The sequence below is a fragment of the Calidris pugnax genome, unplaced genomic scaffold (genome assembly GCF_001431845.1).
Source record: "Calidris pugnax isolate Ruff unplaced genomic scaffold, ASM143184v1 scaffold103, whole genome shotgun sequence".
Classification (NCBI taxonomy): domain Eukaryota; kingdom Metazoa; phylum Chordata; class Aves; order Charadriiformes; family Scolopacidae; genus Calidris; species Calidris pugnax.
Genome location: NW_015090990.1, coordinates 7,819,344 through 7,834,600, shown reverse-complemented (window position 1 = coordinate 7,834,600; position 15,257 = coordinate 7,819,344). Strand labels below are relative to the sequence as shown.

The 15,257-nt window shown below is 38.3% G+C and overlaps 1 protein-coding gene across 1 annotated transcript in view; it reads right to left on the bottom strand.

Annotated features, from left to right (window-relative positions):
- Positions 1-15,257, bottom strand: part of MYO3B (myosin IIIB) — a 185,697-nt gene that overhangs the window by 144,409 nt on the left and 26,031 nt on the right. The window lies entirely within an intron of this gene.

The following is a 15,257-nucleotide window of genomic DNA, read 5'->3' as shown; positions in this document are numbered from 1 at the left end:
GCCAATTTTCAACAAGGATTCTTAAATAATCATTGAAGTCAGCACTTTGAAACCCACCCTTTAACACAGCCTCTGCTTTGTATCCGTACATACCTAAGATGACATTCAGAACTGACTTAGAGACCGATTCACCTTGCCTTTGTCATTATTTACCACCTTCTTCCTCCTCTTTTTCCCTTCTCCGTTGCCTGCCTCCTATTTCCTCAAACACTACTGAAACCTTAGTGAACCCGGCATCGCACCATCATTTAATTTGACTACATTTCAGTTTGTTCATACGTAAAATGTGGTCTCCCTGCACACAGTGCAGTATTTTATGTACTGCCTGGGAATTTTTTTTGGCCTCACAAGAGAGGCCTCACAAGAGAAAACTTGCATCTTCTGGCAGAACTCTGTAGAGAAGATCCAACAAAACTGTAATGGCCTTTCATGATAATAAAATAAACCCACAGAAATCATTATTAACTCCCCAAATACTGTAGCTGTAAAGATTTATAACCAATGTCTACTCCAATAAATATATCTTTAAAATTTTTATGAGTTTTAACTTATGGTTACACCTGTGATAGAAAAGAAATATAAGACCCTAATTGCTAATAGTAAATGTGTAGATATGCGTAGTGCATTATTACTGCATTAATCATGAGTAATGATGAAATATACTGGACAGAATTTTAACATTAATCAAACTGATAACTGTAACAAGCAAATCAATACCTTTCAAAGCACAGCTCCTTTTCACCAAGTATGTTTGCAAATAGTGTGATTACTTGTTATTGCATATTTCTGGAAATTACTTCAGTAGGAAAAGCACATAGGCATTTGGTGATTTTTTTTTATTACAAAGATAAAATAACCAATCACACTCATTGCAATCCTAAAGATAATTTCAAACTTGCTAGATCATGACTAGTATCTAAAAAGTTAGTCTTCCTTTTTCTTCTGCTTCTATCAGTCAGTGAATTAATTCCTTTACAAATATGAACATCAATATTCTATTTCTGAGATAGGCATGTGTTTTTCAATTATATCCTATTAAAGTCTCTGGTACGTGAAATGTGTAAGGTGCCTTATTCTCTCTGCAATACCAAACTATGTGAAGGGATTATCTTTTTTCATGCAAAAATCTAATTTAATTTACTTGGCTCAATTCATTAGAAGTGATGTAGGCTATGGAACTCCAACATAAACCATAAGCTATAAAATATGTATTGGAAACCCACAGGGCTAATGGTTTTAAATGCAGTTTCCCTTCTTCAGGACTGCACTCCAAATAAGAACAGAGTTCTATTATTTTCCTTCAAACATCAAATTCTAACTTGTATCTATAAGGCACATGTATGGCAAATTCCCTGCTCACCAATTGCCCTGCAAAATCCTATGCTGAGCGCTCAGTAACTCACCAGAACACAAGCATGTATTTCGCATTTCGCCTTTACCTATGGGTAAAGACATATGCAAAAAAAAAAAAAAGGAAGTGTTCCACAAAGTACACATCACATATAAAATCTGCTGGTTTTAGGAATCCAAATTTGTACATGCATTTCCAAGTTTCCAACTGATGTGGCTTTAACCTGCTATAGTGTTCCAGCCTAAAACAAAAAAGCAACTTTTTTTGCACACCCACAACCCCCTGGCCCTTTTACCTCCATGAGTGATGGATAAGGGTTATCACTATTTCATAGTAAAATACCTCTCTCTAAAATTGAACCACACATGGATGAGAGACCGTGAACATCCTCCCTGTCAGCATTATGGCTCCAACCCCACATAACTTTCCCATCATAGAGCAATTACCAAAGGGACTACAGGTTTTTCCGCTGTGCAACAAGGCTTTAATCTTTAATTCAAACAGTACATTCCCCAAGACCCACTGCAGGGGGAAAAAAAACAAAACCAAACCCTCTCTGGATTAAATATGAACATGGATATCGTGCTAGGCCATTCTCGACTGGCACAACCACTAGGTGAGGTAGGCTGACTAAAGATGTTTCATTACCAGGAAGTCTAAGGGAATGACTCCTCCAGTGTACTTCTCAGGAAGCACCGACTGCAAGTCTCTTGTGAACCTGGACTTTAATGCAAAGCTTCCCTCAAGGAAGTTAGGTGTGGGAACATCATATGTCCTCAACTGTGGGCGAGTCCCATCCCCAAAAACAATGTAGTGTAATTCCCAATTTCTACATACAGTTGCAACACTTAGTATTTGTGGCCAGCAAAAGGAATTCAATGAGGAATTCAATTTTCCTTCTTTCTGATACTCCAAGAATTTAACACAGTAACTCAGACTTCATTTGCCTGCAGCTGTTCCAGAGAGAGAAAGAAAAAAGAAAAAGGGAAAAAAAAACAACCCCTAAACCCATGAGTTTAAACAATTTAAATCCTGATGGACCATTTTAAAAGGGAAGCAGAACGTGATTTTAACAGACCCTAAACAGTCTGCTTCATGCATGCTCACTTAATACCAAACCAAGACATTCTTAAAATTTCAAGCAGGGAAACCTGCTCCGGTTACCTTGGTGATAAACTAAAGACAAAAATTGCACATAATTGTTGCTGATGTCACTGCTCCCAATTGTTTCCAAGGTTACAGAGTACCTCAAATAATTGGGATGTTTCATTTCTAGACTGTATTGGAAGCCCATTTTCTGTTCTCAGTAAATTGTTTAGTGCTGCAGGTAATCTATCTAAACCTTATCTAATAAGGCATCAGCAGCCTCTCAGCAACCTCTGGTAATGATGTAGATTTATATGTTGAAAATGTAGCTACCTAGTTCTTTACTGAGCAATTTGACTCCTAGATTATCTCAATTATTTTTATCCGAAGAATCTATTTCCATAACAAAGTATATTAATCAATCATACAAAAATATCTGAACAGTAAACGTCTTACTGCGAGGCAATATTACATATGAATTATCTACCTGGAAGGAAGCTGTTCTCTTGGCTGAATGGTGGAAAATTGGCTGTTAACTATTTATAACTGACTGATTTTCCCACTGTCTTCAAACTAATTTTAAATGCACAGCACAAGTATTTTGCTGCACTAAAAAGAATTCAGCCATGCTACATCTTCTCCATTGCGACCTCCAGTTTACTGTGCACCGTAGCGTGAATCTCTATTTAAAGTTCAGTAACTACAATATGTAAGGACTATCCTGCTACCCTCACGGTATTACTGCGTCAAGACAACTACAGACAATGCTGTTAACTACTGTAGTTGTGTATGAATTGACAAGAAACAGGGAGCAGTTTCGAAAACACACTAAAACCATGTAATTTTAGTCTGCAATAATAAAGCAATAAAAGCAAGACTTTGTAGCTCAGCTCTATCCCCTAAATCTAACTAAGCCACATTTCAAATCCTTACTTCTGAAGGAGACAATGGTTAGTAGATGTCCATCTAGCACTTCTCCTCCTGCTGGATGTGCCCTTCATCACTTGACTGCTCTCAGACTGCAGGGCTTGACCTTGTCAGCATGAAATTTTCCACTAGAGCAAAACAAAGTGGCACTTACTGTATCTTAGCAGTCTGTTATTACTTATGCAATGGATTTTGAAAAGTAATAATTTACTTTAGAAACTGGTTGACTAAAACAGTTTATGTGCATTTAATGCATGAAATGAACTCCATATGGAGTCATTAAAAACAGCTGTCAGGCATCTCAGCTTCTACCTAGAGTTCAGAGAGGGTTAGAGTGCAGCACCGAGCATAAAACAGAATATCAGATGTGATTCTTTTTTGTTGGCTCAGAAAATGGCTGAGCTGTGCATGTTTATTTTCATGATTATTCATTTGAGTTTCTCAATGAATTCATTTCATCTGCATCCATTTCAACACTTCTGTGTGTAATTCCCATGAATGTTCAAGCAACAAATATACTGGCAGGAATGTTTGCTGAAACAGTTTGTTTTAAATAAGCACCAAAGAATATACCTACAAAAAATATACCTACCCTTCTATTTGTAATTGCATGTATTCACAAGAAAGCCAGTTGGAGGAGAGACTCTTAACAAATCAAAACCCAGCAATATACTATGCAGTCAAAGTCTTCCCTAATAGCTGAAATAGTAAATGCTTACAACAGACTATCCAACAACAAGCCACAGAGCACAAATTACTTGCTGAAATTAGGCTGTGAACACATCTGAACAAAGAATGCATCTGCAAAATCAAATTCTATCTGTACACAACATGAAAAGGAATAGAAAGACAAAATCAATGAGAAACTGCTATGTAGCTGTATATAAATTATATGATAACTGAATAGCTAAAAGAAGACATGAGGGAAATAGCACCAAGGTGATTTAATTTTAGGGCTGATTCTCTACCGTCTTATGTAGTATATAAAAATGTTTATAATATTTTACCACTTTCTCAAATATATTGAAATGTCATAAGATAATGGGGAACCGACCCTATTTTGTTACGATATGGCTGCTAACTGCATACACATCAATTTTTAGATCTACTGCCAGACTTAAAAGACTAGCTATCCGTACTTATTTGGTACGGTCTTGGACAAAATCACTCACTCTGCTTTTTAGACACAGATGATGTAATGAAGGTAACATTACTACCAGCCACTCATTACTCAGCACAGCCCTGGCGCTAATCTATTTAAGTCTGATATTCAAACCCTAGGGTGCATTTGACTTTAACCAGTTCATATACCTGTTAGAAATGAATTAGTAATCAATAAATCTAGAAGGGCAAAGTCCCTGCCCCAGCGTGTTCTGGCACTGTTGCAAAGCGTGACACAATGCGATAGTAACAACATTAAAATACCTTGTCCTCACAGCATGAAACTTTCCCCATGGAATTAATACAGGCTTTGCCAGATTACACAACCAAATGCCAGGACACTAGCAGTATACCCCAAGGGTCAATACTGTGTCCAATTCTGTTGAACGGGACGTTCAACATCTTCATAATGACCTATATGATGTAGCAGAGTGCACTCTCAGCAAGTTTGCTCATATTCCAATGTGGGAGGAGCGGCTGATACGTCAGAGGGTTGTGCCACCATCCAGAGGGAGGGAACCTCAACATGGACAAATGGGCCTACAGGAACCTCATGAAATTCAGCAAAGGGAATTGCAAAGTCCTGCACCAGTATATGCTGGGGCCTGACCAGCTGGAAAGCAGCTTTGCACAGAAAGACCCGGGTGTCCTGGTGTTCACCAAGTGGAACATGAGCCAGCAATGTGCCCTTGCAGTACAGAAGGCCAATGGCATCCCTGGACTGCATTAGGAGAGGTGTTGCCAGCAGGCTGAGGAAGGTGATCCTTCACCTCTAACAGCACAAGCAAGACTTTGTAGCTCAGCTCTATCCCCTAAATCTAACTAAGCCACATTTCAAATCCTTACTTCTGAAGGAGACAATGGTTAGTAGATGTCCATCTAGCACTTCTCCTCCTGCTGGATGTGCCCTTCATCACTTGACTGCTCTCAGACTGCAGGGCTTGACCTTGTCAGCATGAAATTTTCCACTAGAGCAAAACAAAGTGGCACTTACTGTATCTTAGCAGTCTGTTATTACTTATGCAATGGATTTTGAAAAGTAATAATTTACTTTAGAAACTGGTTGACTAAAACAGTTTATGTGCATTTAATGCATGAAATGAACTCCATATGGAGTCATTAAAAACAGCTGTCAGGCATCTCAGCTTCTACCTAGAGTTCAGAGAGGGTTAGAGTGCAGCACCGAGCATAAAACAGAATATCAGATGTGATTCTTTTTTGTTGGCTCAGAAAATGGCTGAGCTGTGCATGTTTATTTTCATGATTATTCATTTGAGTTTCTCAATGAATTCATTTCATCTGCATCCATTTCAACACTTCTGTGTGTAATTCCCATGAATGTTCAAGCAACAAATATACTGGCAGGAATGTTTGCTGAAACAGTTTGTTTTAAATAAGCACCAAAGAATATACCTACAAAAAATATACCTACCCTTCTATTTGTAATTGCATGTATTCACAAGAAAGCCAGTTGGAGGAGAGACTCTTAACAAATCAAAACCCAGCAATATACTATGCAGTCAAAGTCTTCCCTAATAGCTGAAATAGTAAATGCTTACAACAGACTATCCAACAACAAGCCACAGAGCACAAATTACTTGCTGAAATTAGGCTGTGAACACATCTGAACAAAGAATGCATCTGCAAAATCAAATTCTATCTGTACACAACATGAAAAGGAATAGAAAGACAAAATCAATGAGAAACTGCTATGTAGCTGTATATAAATTATATGATAACTGAATAGCTAAAAGAAGACATGAGGGAAATAGCACCAAGGTGATTTAATTTTAGGGCTGATTCTCTACCGTCTTATGTAGTATATAAAAATGTTTATAATATTTTACCACTTTCTCAAATATATTGAAATGTCATAAGATAATGGGGAACCGACCCTATTTTGTTACGATATGGCTGCTAACTGCATACACATCAATTTTTAGATCTACTGCCAGACTTAAAAGACTAGCTATCCGTACTTATTTGGTACGGTCTTGGACAAAATCACTCACTCTGCTTTTTAGACACAGATGATGTAATGAAGGTAACATTACTACCAGCCACTCATTACTCAGCACAGCCCTGGCGCTAATCTATTTAAGTCTGATATTCAAACCCTAGGGTGCATTTGACTTTAACCAGTTCATATACCTGTTAGAAATGAATTAGTAATCAATAAATCTAGAAGGGCAAAGTCCCTGCCCCAGCGTGTTCTGGCACTGTTGCAAAGCGTGACACAATGCGATAGTAACAACATTAAAATACCTTGTCCTCACAGCATGAAACTTTCCCCATGGAATTAATACAGGCTTTGCCAGATTACACAACCAAATGCCAGGACACTAGCAGTATACCCCAAGGGTCAATACTGTGTCCAATTCTGTTGAACGGGACGTTCAACATCTTCATAATGACCTATATGATGTAGCAGAGTGCACTCTCAGCAAGTTTGCTCATATTCCAATGTGGGAGGAGCGGCTGATACGTCAGAGGGTTGTGCCACCATCCAGAGGGAGGGAACCTCAACATGGACAAATGGGCCTACAGGAACCTCATGAAATTCAGCAAAGGGAATTGCAAAGTCCTGCACCAGTATATGCTGGGGCCTGACCAGCTGGAAAGCAGCTTTGCACAGAAAGACCCGGGTGTCCTGGTGTTCACCAAGTGGAACATGAGCCAGCAATGTGCCCTTGCAGTACAGAAGGCCAATGGCATCCCTGGACTGCATTAGGAGAGGTGTTGCCAGCAGGCTGAGGAAGGTGATCCTTCACCTCTAACAGCACAGGTGAGGCCACACCTGGAGTACTGCGTCCAGTTCTGGGCAGGAGTTATACCAGAGAGATACAAAGCTACTGGAGAGAGTTCAGCAAAGAATCACTAAGATTGATTAAGGGACTGGAGCACCTCTCACAGGAGGAAAGGCTGAGACAGGTAGGACTGTTTAGCATGAAGAAGAAAAAGCTCAGGACAGGTATTATCAATATATAAAATATATAAATATAAATATAAAAATATATGAAGGGAGAGTATAAAGAAGACTGAGTCAAGTTCCTTTCAGTGATGCCCAGTGACAGGGCAAGAAGTGATGGGCATGCACTGAAACACAGGAGGTTCTGGTTGAATACCAGGAAACATTTTTTCACTGTGAGTGTGACCAAGCACTGGCACATGCTGCTAAGAGAGGTTGTGGAGTCTCCATCCTTGGAAATACTCAAAAGCTGTATGGACACAGTCCTGGGCAGCCTGCTACAGGTGACCCAGGTTTAGCAGGAGGGTTGGACAAGATGACCTCCAGAGCTCCCTTCCAATCTCAGCCACCCTGTGATTCTGTGGAAGAACATACAGCCAAGCACACACACTTCCTGACATTTTCAAAAACACATCAATGGTTCACTGTCTGTGAAATCAGTGATCCAGAACTCTGGAAAAATCAAACACAGAATGGAGATTAAAAGAATTTTAACAAAAATGAAACACAGAAGTGCTCCTCAGAAACTACACTAGCTACCTAAAAACATTTAGTGACCTAAATAATTTTGAAAATCTAGTCATATTTGACTTATTCAAGTTATATGAGCAGACTACAACTTGCTGAAGAGCCAGTAGTGGTCTTTCCAATCCTCAGTCACAGATGTGTATTCTTTTCCACCTACAGATAGACTATATCCTTGAATCGCTTTGCTATTCATATACCAACCAAGAAGGATCCCAAGTACCTTGTACTTCTGCTCATTAGATATTTCCACAGTACTCTCAGGTGTAATGTGTCACCTCACATTTTTAGTATTAGGGATTTTCTATAAAAATACAATCACAAAGTAATGAATGTCCAATGTATCAGACAATAAAATAATGTGTAAAAGTCAAATTATTCCTCAGACAAGTATACATAGCTTTTATGGATTTCATGATGCCCTACCTATAACCATAGGCAGAATCTGGTCTTTTGAGGTAGTTTAGTCACATTGCTGTGACAGCATTTCACATTCATATTCAAAAATAAACAATATTGCGCTCTGAAACTTGTATACTGCTGTCAAATTATGCATCATAAGATTGTATTAAGCATGTTCCTTTAATTACTTTAAACACTTCCTTTAAATAACTACAATTCCATTAATTCTTTTGGGTATTGTTTTGCAGAAGCAATCAATGCTAAGCTTTACTGTCCTACAACACATACTCTTATTTCTTTACTGGTCCAAGCAACAGCAGTAAAAGTGTATGCCACGTGATGTATCAGTATCATGTCAGTACTAATGCAGATGGCAAAATACAAAAAAGTCGCTAAAGCCAGCTGCAATATGAAAGGCTATGTTACAAAATACTATTTACATGTTACCTCCAAAAATAATGTCCCCCAACTGTTCTTACCTGTTTAGATGGATGAAACTACCCGTCATACCCCAGATGCTCCATATTGTATACAACAAAATAAAGTCAAAATGCAAATATTTTGGCTTCTCTACCTCATATGACCGGCCCACAGTCACACTATCTATTGCCACAAAATAGGGTTATTTTCTCTCTTGATGTGGTCATGCCTCAATCATGACAATAACTGTGTACTCTTAAAGACCTTCTTCAGAGATCACTACCAATGTTAAAGATGAAGTGTATGTTTGCACAGAAAGTACAAAGATAATACTGCCTACCTGCAAACTACCAGGAAGCTGAAGTTGTGATGGGGTAGGAGGTGGAGACACCAGGTTTTGTTCTGCTAGACCCAGGTCAGCTCCTGAAGCAGTCAAGCATCACTAAATTCAAACTAATAAACACTCCCAAGAACTTCAGGTCTCAACACAGTTCTTCATAGGTCAAGAACTACACCATTCAATCAGTACTCACAAGCTCAACTCCATCCCACTCCTGGCTATTTAACATGAATTAATGAAGCATAATAATTTTTAATGAAATTTCATTCTCAGTTTTCATGGGTTAGAAAATTAAATAACCGTTTCTTATCACCAATCGGTTTTAAAACAGGTGCCTTCTACTGTTTTCATAACAGCAACACTTGACTGATAGAGACATTAGAGAAGAATTTGGATCAGTTTCTGTTAGCATCAGCTGTCAGTGTAACCTAGAAAATTGCTCTTAATTTACTGCCTCCCTGTAAAGAGGGTTGTAAAGAGACAGATCCTGAAACACAGGATCTATGCAACATGATCTAAAATTCTCACTTGACGTGGGTATATACACCCACCCTTTCCAGACTACAATGTACAATCTTTATCTCCTCTTTGACACACTATTTTTCATAGCCATTACTTTTCATAATTTCAAATCACTGCTACCTTAAGAGATAGTACTGATATGATGTAACATTTCTCTGAAGATAACATAATTTGAAGAATTTATGGACCTATTGTACCTTAAAAAGCTTACTGTAATGGTATTTGAGAATCTTTTACTTTGTAATCTTTTGCCAAAACAGACACACCTAAGTAGTGGCAGCAGATGGAAGAGGTTAAAAGTATCAACTCCCAAATTACCAACTTTGCTAGCCACCTTCCCTTCATAATTTAGACCCTTCTGTTGGAGATTTGAAAATATATTCTAGACAGATGACATGTTAACAGAATCATTTCATGGTTCAGTGTCTTCGCAGTATGATTTATCTCTCTCTCTAGGCACTGGAGGTCCCTTTTCAGGAGATTTATGAGTTAGATCCAAGAATTCATTTTCATGAAGGAGAATGTGTGTATCATTGCAAAACAGAACTTCAACATTTGCTCTAAGATAATGCTTCTTTCTTATTAGCAGTTTTAAGAATGTCTCATACATGTGGTATCACAACTGTTTCCAAGATACTCCACATTCATATGATAAAATGTTCATGAATTAAATATATTTTTTAAATTTGCATTAGTCCATGAGCTTGTATCTATCTCCTCCTCTTCCAAATCTTTGTAATACATACAGAAATAAGGTCCAGAAGGCTAGTGTCTAATGAAACATCTGACTTAAAATTTAACTGGCATTTTCTTCTTCACTTTTGCCATTAGATATTTGCTACAGACAATACATCTTCTGTAGGACAAGAAAAATGGTTAACCACTGGAACATGCTTAAGCATCTGGCCCACAGCTCATGCCATGTTATCAAAAGTACATAGTTAATAGTTACACGCTTTAAAAAACACAGTGTTCTCAAACGTGCTCAGCATCCAGCATCTCCTGCTGTGAAACAATGGTCAGGTTTTCAGGGGAGTGCAGCACAGTAGGATTACCTATTTTTCATGCTCAACTTGAGACAGTCAGTGAATTCTGAGGGTTCAACTGCCCTCTGGAAATCAGCTATTTTGTTGAGATAAATTTGATCTCTAATCACATTTTTTGTTGCTTGACTCAATGAAAGGAAACCTTTTTATCGTTCTATTCAAACAGAGACTTATGGTAGCTGCAAGACAGAATTCTGCATGTGTAAGTGTGTCTGATTCAGGACAAGCATCAACAATGTCAGATCACCAATGCATGTACATCACCCACTTCATTCTGCAGGCGGTTTGTAGTTACAGTTTAAAACACACTAAAAATGGAGGACAGAGTAACACATCTGTTTGCAGTCTTTCAACTAATGCTATTTATCTAACAGAAGCATTTGTGTGCCTTCACTAGAATCTTCATAATAAAATCCTTACCCTAAACAAAATGGGGGAAGAGAACTGCAAATAAGAAAAGTCATGATCTTTATTTAGAAAGGTACAGCAATCAGAAAAGACAGTTGCTGGTCATGTTGAGGAGATGGGAGGAGGCAGAGACACATGATTGAGGCCCTGTTATCTACACTGTCCTGTTAAGAACTAGCTTCAAACAAAACACTTTCAGCAGACAGAATCCTGATCAGAGAAAAAAGTATCTGAATCTTTTTTCAGCAATGCTGAAAGCACAGAGATGTGAAAACTATAAAACATCTTAGTGCCTCCAGAACTTTCCATATTATGAACTTCTGCCTTACGGACCAGCCTCTAGTTTTATTTGACAGCTCACAGACCTATCACTACAAGTTCTGTCATTTCTATATAAATACAAGCCTGTACAGAGAAGTATGACTGAGAAAATCCTAATTTCAACAGTCATCCAATGACATATATAAGTAGGATGGGACAGAGAGAATGTTCATGGCAATGTCGTTTTCCATTAATATTCTCCAAAGAGGGGAATGTAAAATACTTCAAATAGAAATTATGAAGATACATCGGGATTTAAACAGGCATAAGGAATCTCCTCTTCCAGCAATGCCGTACGACCCAAACATTTTGAGGTCCTATGATGAATCCACAGCCATTCAACCTTGTTCAAATTCAGATGTGGACCTGTGTTGGTTGAAGTGTTACATTTAACAGAAGCCTTAAGTTTCAGAATAAAGTTTCACTTCCCCAGAGAGTTTCCTGGGGACTAAAATTTTGACTATGCTTTGCTGAATACTTAATTTCCTAAAGCAGTGTCACTCTGACCTTCCCTTCCATCGTTATAACTGCTGTACAGAAAGTATAGATAAGTGCAATTTCTTATCTACTGTAAGAACATTTAGGCTGAATTCAATACCTTATTTGCTTGTTCAGAGAACACAAACAGTGTAGGATGTTTGGCTGCTGTTAGCTTTTCTTGTTTTCCTGTGTAAATTAGCACATGAAAACAGTAATAACCTAATCCTTGACCTGAGTTCTACATAAGAAAACATCTCCAAAGATCTTGGGACATGTAACTGCTGTGACTGTTAGTACAAAATTATTCGTTCAGTGGTCGATTCAAACCCTATAAAGTCAAAGTAAAGACTCAGTGATTTCTATTATATTCATTTAAGACTAACACCTAGCTTCACAGCGCCCCAAGTTGAAACCCAACGACAAGGCTAATGACACAATTACTGTCTGTCTCTATAAAAAAGCCAATGACTAAACTGACATAGAAACTTAACTACTTTATTCCTACTTGAGAATGGAAGAATTCTATGGAAACACACACACAGGTTTCTGTATCCAGATTTGGCAATTTTGCCATTTCTAAGTATGAGAACAGATTATTCAGTGCTTGATTAAAAAAAAAAACCTGAAAACTATTGCAAAGTTTTCTGCTAATGCAAAGAAATTAGCAACACACAAAACAGACCAGTCTAGCACACAGAAGGCACTATAAATAGAAATATATGCATCACCTGTAGTCAAGAATGTAAGGGAACAAGGAAATAATTCCTGATAACTCTGCCTGAGTGATGTACAAGTGTCATTTACTGTGAATAGCAATTTCACGTTTTCTTCTCCAAAATAAAGTCAAATCAGGCCAATCAACAAAAAAAATTATCCTGGGAGAACACATACAGAAATCAGCTATATGCAGTAGGTCCATAGCCCATTACATTTATTGCTCATTATTCATATTTTTATGCTTCCAGATAAAATGGAGCTTGACTGTAAAATACCACTCCCACCATAATTGTGCAACATACTTTGATGTCATATGATATTAATACATTTAACAATAGCTGAAACTTGATTTGCCATTTTCATGTCAAATCACAAGAAACCACATTTGAAAGAGGAGCTGTTATCAACAAATCAAATTCTGTATGTCTGTCAGAAATTAGAGTATGGGTACATACACAAGGCTGGAGTTATATAAGGTTGTATTTCTTCAGGTCTCAAAACTACCTCTAGAATCCCCGAATTAGAAGTGTGTACCTTAGTATTCAGCTCCATTGTACTCCAATATTAATGTGGTTTGAATGGCAAATTACAGTTGTGAGACAATTTTGGAAACTGCTAACCTCCTGCTGGTGGCCATTTCCCAGGTGAAAGCAAAACCCAGCTGAATGAGTTCTTTCTCAATATATCCTCCAGCATCAGTAAGCTCCACACTTCACTTGAGAGCAGTGCTGTCACTCACCCATGAGCTGAGGGCAGTCAGCTGAGTGAGCCCTTCCTCCATCTCACCAGATATGCAGAATTATATCCTGATTTAAACGATGGGTGGAGCAGAGCCTACTGTTGGGAAAGCTCAAGGAGGTGGCCTCCTATAGAAATCAGGAGGCAGCACTCACTAGTGCTTACTGCCCCTCAGCTGAGACAAGGATGTGAGCTGCATGAACATGCTGCCTCTCATTTACTCCACCCTAAGCTAAGCTGTTTGTTTGCAGGCATCAACGAAGCAATTTTAAGACATGAAGATCCCTGCGTACAGCACAAAAGCCACCAGAGATGCGACGAGTGCTAGTCTCGGTTAAGAAACTTACTAAGTCCAGAGTGTAACTGTAGTCTCATCGAGCCAAAAACTAGGGCTGAAACTTGAGCTTTGGCTCAAATGCACAAGGATGCAGAGAAAGCTTTGGGCAAGAAACCGCAAAGGGATAACAAAAAAGAAAAGGAAAATAACAACAAAAAGAAGAAACAGCAGGGTTCTTCTTCTTTTGATTGGTCTTACATTAAGTCATGTGGAGAGGGGAAATGGGAATTGACTTCCTCTTCTTGGGGCTACCAAATAAAGCTAGCAAGCGACATACTACAGGATAGAGTTCTTCCAATTAAAACAGCTACCCTGGAGGCTTCTTTGCTACTAGATGTTATAGTAGTTAAGAATTTGTATTGGATAATTTCAGAGATGATACTCAAGGACACCAAATACCTAAAAATGATCAACTGGCTTAACATTTCCATTTAGAACTTCAGACACAGATATTATCATGAAAGCAGAAATTGTAAAGATGCCAGATCCCTGAGCTCAGAGTATTTTGGATTGAACAGTCTCAGAAAGTGAGTTGCAATGCTTCTACATGTCGTTGCTTGAGTGCTCAACAACCAGTGCTTGGAAGAACCACTTTCAATTCAAGAAGAGCCTCAATGCTCATGTTGAAAATGCTGTTAAAAATGTATCAATTGCAGCACAGGTATCAGGAACTGCACTATGATTACCTGTAAACTGTCAAACTACTATAAGAGGGGAATGCACCTTTTGGTCACATTTACTATCCCTCTGAATTGACCTCAAACAAGTGCCAGGAGAGAAGCTCTATCTCCTATAACCCAGGCCCTTATGCCATCCAGCACTCATCACAGTCCGCTTTATCTAATATGCATGCACAGTTACCAGCAGCAGGGTTATAGCTCATAAAATGCAAAGCAGAGGGACATCTCTGAACTTAAAAATTGCTACCATTCTATTTAGTAAAGGTACCCTTTATTTAATTCATCAAATAGCAAAACAAAGGTGAAATATCCAAGTCATACAGAGATGCAACAGCAAATAGGGAAAGAGGTAAACTCTAGATAGAAATCAAAGACTCTATATGCCCTATTCTATGTATCTTCCTATTGCTTGCTGTTACTTTTGATATGACTTCTGTCCTTTTGAACTGTTCTGCTTGTTGATAAAATTTAGAGATATCGCTTTAGTAATCTGAAGCCTCCCTTGCTGCCTTAATAGCCAGGACCTCTTTTACACTTGTGCAAAGGCAACAAAATGAACCGCTGTGGTGGCAGTTCATGTCTGAGCTGGGTAGGAGATAACTATATGACGCAGAACCCAGCACAACTGCATCTGCATATAAATAGACTTAATCAGAAATGCAAATTGCAATCAGAAGAAATTTTAAAAGCCTGTGATAACTGTGCAGATAACAAAAGGTCAAATGCTTGTATTGCTGAAGGTCTTAAACTGTTATCAGTCAGTGGCGATTCCTTATTTATGAGTAAAATGTGGAAAAGACAAGCCTATGCCAGTCTAATCAAATGATG